A 6,049-nucleotide genomic window follows, 5' to 3' on the forward strand; every position below is an offset into this window, starting at 1 on the left:
ATTTGAGATCTAGTTCATAAGACATACGAATGACAGAAAATAAATATATTAGTATTTTTCGTTAAAATTTTTTACTTGGCACATTCTTTTTGTTTAATAAACATGTTAAGTTGAAAATTTTTGACATAAAATATCAATGACCATGATGATTAGACTAGGACTTTTCAATTGATTAAGTTGTAGGATTGGATTTTTAATTTTAAAAGTATATAAACTAAATCTCAAATTTTATAGAAGTACTAACTACATATTTTTACCTATTTTTATGTAACTATGGGTATTGAGATCTGTTTTATGGTCTAGAACTAATTTTGTTTGAGTCAGAATGATCTTTAGGTAAAACCTTTTCAAAATAATGATCATCCAAGGATTCAAACTCAATCTAAATATTTGGAAAAAAAAAATCCACTGACATTTCTTTTAACCACCTACTAGTTAACCATGACACACCACAAAATACGATATTGTTAGGAGGGACAACTATAAATCCCTAAAAGGTTAATCTTTCATGAATTGTAAAACAAACACGAATGATACATTGATTCTACCAAAAATTGAAATTTAAAAAATAAAGTGGTAGCTATTTATAGAAAAATAGTTATTCAAGTTTTTTTCGTTGCTATCCCTCCAAACAATTTCGTTTTCAAAGGTTAAATTTGAGTTTTCCCTTAAAAGTGTAATATGTCTTTTCATTACATACAACTTTTGTAGATTAATTTAAAAAAATAGTAAAATTTAAATAATGAATGAATTTTGGTTTGTTATAGAAAATAAAGGATAAATTACACCATTACTATGGGTAAATTTTCATTTTGGTTACTAATGTTTTCACTCAACCTTTAAGTAACACTTTTTTAGTTGGTATAATAACAATTTTAGTCCTCAACTTTTATATTCTCTTTCAATTTGACCCTAATTCTATATAAAAATGATAAAAAAATCAAAATTATTTAAAAATAAAAAATACTATATAAAAATTCTAGAAAAATAAAATCTAAAATATTTTTTGTTGAAGAACTAATATGTATGGGAAATAAAGAACATTATCATTCTATAGAATTCAATAACAAATTAAAAACAAAACAAAACAAAAAAAAAAGGTTAGATCATTACAAGCTTTCTCAATGTTTCTCAAAATCAAATTAGTAATATCTTCTAGTTGAGTTCCATACCTTTGAAGAATATCTAGAAATGATATTACAGAGGCGTATGCAATCGACTTTCATGCTATTTATTTTCCAAAAAATATCAAAAAAATTCTTTTTTTTACTCAATTCAAAATTTCAATTCATTTAAATTATTTTTCAAAACCCAAATTTAAAAATAAATTATATTTTTTTCTTATAACGAAAAAGCTATGTCAAGAAACATAAGAGATAAAAAAAAACAAAGAATGAATAATTTTGCTCAATGTTTTCATTATTTTCTATGTTTTTTAAAGAATGGATATTGAATATTTCTATACAGACAAAACGGAGAGAAATTTTGGAGGGTCTAGAAATAATTTTCCCTCATGTTCTTTCACTTTATCTATTTTTGAAAATTTTATCTACTTTTATTTTATTTTTAATTTTTAGAATTTTTTAAAATTTTAAAAAGAATTTCAATTTTATTTTATCATTTTATATATAACCAGGGTCAAATTAATAGGAAGTATAAAAATTAAGAACTAAAATTATTACTATACCAACTAAAATAGTGTCACTCGAGAATCGGGTGACCAAAAAAAATAATTTCGAAAATATTAGTTACCAAATTGCAACTTTTTAATTAAATGACCAAAATAAAATTTTACTCATAATTTAGTGATTAATGATGCAATTTACCAAAAATAAATTAAAAGTTTTTTACTTAAAAAGATGGTGGGTTATTTTAAAGAAAAATGAAAAATTAACATATACAAGTATCTCTATTTCATTTTAAATATTATAATTTTATTTGTTTTTATTTGTAATTTCATGAATTGAATTATTCTCACTTAATTTGTATCACTAAACTGAATCAAATATATTATAATTAGTATAAATAATAAAAGTATTCCAAATATTATTTTCTATAAAATTAAAATTTTGATTTGACAATCAAATGGAAAATGGCTTTTCTAACAAAATAGTTCAATTTAGTTATATCAAAATTTCTTTATTATATATTTTTACCAATATTAATCTGAGTTTGATGTCATAATTCAATCAAACATTAACTCAATTGAATAATAAAAAATATCCTTATTTATAAAATAATATATATTATTCCATGTTATATCTTTTATATAAAAAATAGAAATATAAATACAAATAATATAATTTAAATTCAAACGTTTAAAGTTTTCATTCAATCGAAGCTTTATTTGTTATTTATATCAATTTTTTATAAATATATTTATTACATACTTCTATTTTTACCCACATTGTTAGTATGCCATAATCTAGTAAACTTATATTTGTTTTTAATGATAAATTCAAGGTGATATATCCAACCATCACAAAGATTAGTTATATGTGATATGGAGGTTAAATGATTAAATGTTAATACCATAAATGTATTTCTATTTTTATTAAAATCACCTCATCCCTTAACCGTGAGGTTGGGGGTTCTATACCCACCCATAAAAATAGAGCACATTTCATGGTCAACCATTTATCTCTTTGAAAAGCACTCACGACAAGGGAATTAATCATTTTTACTAGCAGTGGATACTCTGGTTTTGACAAAAAAAAAGTTAAAACATGTAAAAGCAGTTAACAACTAAAATGAATTTTTTTATAATGAAAATTAGGAGAATCAAAATAATTCCAGCCTTTAGATTAAAATGAATTTTTTTAATCATAGATTTATATATCTATAATATATCTAACCATAAGTTTGGTGAAACTTTTGAATTGTAAGAATATCATTTGTAATACCTAAAAATTTGGTTTCTAAGAAAAGTATTTTCAAGGTAAATTAAGAATTTGGAAGAAAGTATGAACAATGAAATTTAGTAAAGACTAAATTGAATATTTTTAAAAGTTGGAGAATTAAAAGTGTAAATTTACCATTTTTATAAGGGACGAAAATTTTAATAAATATGATTTTTAGGATGTGGCATGGATATGTATTCACATATATAGAAAATTGAGTTAGTGACTAAATTGAATAAATTAAAAAGTACATAGACTAAAATGCAATTTCTCCATTTTATGGGAGAGGGACTAAATTATAATTTTATGATTTTAATTAATATCTAGAAGCATAATGATGATATTACAATCCCAAAGTATCATATACGCAAAGTTTAAGGAAAAGGTAATGATTAAAGGTGGAAATATGTTATTACATGATTGGTAGTTAAAAAGTTATATAATAAAAATTAGAAAATGAAAGAAAGATTTAGAGAATTCTTATATTTTCAGCAAGAGGGACGACAGAACGAGAAAAAGAGAAGAAAGAAAGAAAACGAAGAAAAAAAGAGAGAGAAAAGGAAGAAAAAAATTTCTCATTCATTTTTCTTGAGTTTTTCTTTAAATTTCATATTTTAAAGTGTTATGAAGTCATTTTGTAACATTGAAATCAATTAGTTGAAGGAGAAAATAAAAGAAAAGTGAAGAAAAAGGTTGAGTTCAAGTGGAAAAAAGAAAGTAAGTGCTTAACTAAATTCAAGCTTGTTTATTTTATTTTGAATGTTTGAGTATTTAAAATTTTAATATGAAAAAGAAAAAAGATATGATTATGAATATTGAATATATTAGTGAATATATAAATAAATGTATGTTAGTAATGTAAGAAATGATAAAGTGATAATTTAGTGATTAGTGAATTTCATGAAATTAAGGATTAAATTATAAAGAGTTAAAATTTATTTATTTATCATAAATTGATAAGTGAATAGATGTAGTATAGTGAAATTACTATAGAGAGGACTAAAATGTAAAGTATATAAAAAAGTGTTATGTGGAACCAATTTTGTGATTAAAGACTTAAATGAAGTATTATGTGATAGTAATGAAGTGTAAAGTGATATAATAATTATTAGATTTTCATAAATTTAAGGACTAAATTGTAAAATGTTCAAAAGTTATTATGTGTGCATAAAATATTTAAGTGAAGTGTTATAAGAAAGTAAAGTGCTTAATGATAGTGAATTGAAATATAAAGTGCTAGGTGTTGTGAATATATGTTATGTTTGTATTTTTTATGAATTGTGAATAAAGTGAATATGTGAAATAAAAATATAGTGAATGTGTTTATGTGATTCAAAGAGAATAAGTAATATGATACAAAGTGGTATATGTGTGATATATCAAGTATGTTATATGAAAGTGATATGAGCATAAATGCCTTAATGAACTTAGAGGAAATATATATGATAATGAAAAGACTTTGGAGTTGTGAGGGGATAAGAGTGTAATAGTCCATTTTCAGTGTTGTCGGAAACAGTCATTTTGGGACCACAATTTCAGTGAGTAAATTATTATTTTATTATTTATTATAGGTTTACGGGATATTATTAAGGTCGTATTAAAATTTCGTTAAGAAATTTTGATGTTTAAATAGTTAATTAAGTGAAAAGGACTAAATCATAAAAAAGTAAAAAAAGTAGAGTTCTATTTTCTAAAGGGGTTAAATGACTTTGAAAATGAAATTTAATGGGATTGAATACTAAATAAACCATTTAAATGAGGTAGTGGATGTATATGGCAAGGTTTTATTGTAATTATGATAGTTTTTAAAGGTTAAAATGATAATTGAACAAATAAAACCTAAATTAAACAAAACAAAATTTGCTTCATCTTCATTATTTTTCTTCTCCACTGAAATTTGAAGGAAGAATAGCCATTTCTATGGCTTGAAGGCCCCGTCAGCTTAGGTGTGTGCATGTAAGTGATCTCGAGCCCCATTTTTAATGATTTTTATGTTTTTGAGATCGTTTTAGCTTTATCTGCTATCCAGAGGGTTAATCTGCAAAACTGTTAAAGGTTGAGGGTTATGCCATTGATGTTTTTGAGTAAGTTTTTATGTTAAATGATAGATTATGAATCTTTGTTGAAAAATAAACAAGTTTTGTTAATTGATTTTTGATGAATTTTATAGTTAGGGATTAAATTGTTAAAGGTGTAAATTCTAGGATTTTTTTGTGAAATGATAGTAAATATGGGTTATTTCAAGGTCCCTTGTATCTATGGTTAACATGTATTTAAGTTAAAATGGTTAAATTGCAAGATATGAACTTAAGGACTAAATTGTGAAAAGTTAAAATGTTAGGGGTAAATTGGTAATTTTGCATAAATGTGAACTATCGATTAAATTGAATATTAGGGGTACTTTATTTATTGAACTATGGATCAAGATAAACCATGTTTGGACCTATATTGAGGTAAAGCAAAAGCTTTGGATTAGTTCGACTTTGTTCCTACGCCCCTAACTGTCGAGGTAAGTTCGTATGAACTGTAACCATTTTTAATGTTGGTTAAATTTGAATATTTGTTATGTTGTTGAGATATAATGAATTGAATTATAAACTTATCAATGTTATGACGAATTGACAAATATCGAGTCCCGGTTGAACCTTAGGAATTCTTAAGATACGAATGACATGTCATTAGGGATTTCATGTTTCGGATGTTGGTCTTGAATGTCCAATCGATGGCTGAGGTCCTGAATTTGTTGGGAATACTCCATAGCTTGTGTGAGCAGCATCATGCAGCTTATATTCCAACCCACAGCTCGTGTGAGCAGGCTCATTTCACAGCTTGTGTGAGCAATGATGTAAATGAAATGTTATGGTTATATGTAAAGGCACACTTTGTGTGAGCTTTCCCGTGTATCCGATGTAATCCTAGATGGTTCAACAGGTATGAAAAGGAACAAAATGGTAAGTGTTCAAATGAAATGTATCATGAACTTATGAAAAGGGAATTATGAATTAAATGATGAGTTTATATGTACAAATCTACTTGTTTATAAATGAATTCATTTGAACTATGTATAAAAGTACTAACTTGTGATTTTGATGGTGTTGTATATGCTTATGCCAAGCTTATGGTTTTGATTGATTTATACTTATGCTTTA

Source organism: Gossypium hirsutum, chromosome D03 (assembly GCF_007990345.1).
Source record: "Gossypium hirsutum isolate 1008001.06 chromosome D03, Gossypium_hirsutum_v2.1, whole genome shotgun sequence".
Classification (NCBI taxonomy): domain Eukaryota; kingdom Viridiplantae; phylum Streptophyta; class Magnoliopsida; order Malvales; family Malvaceae; genus Gossypium; species Gossypium hirsutum.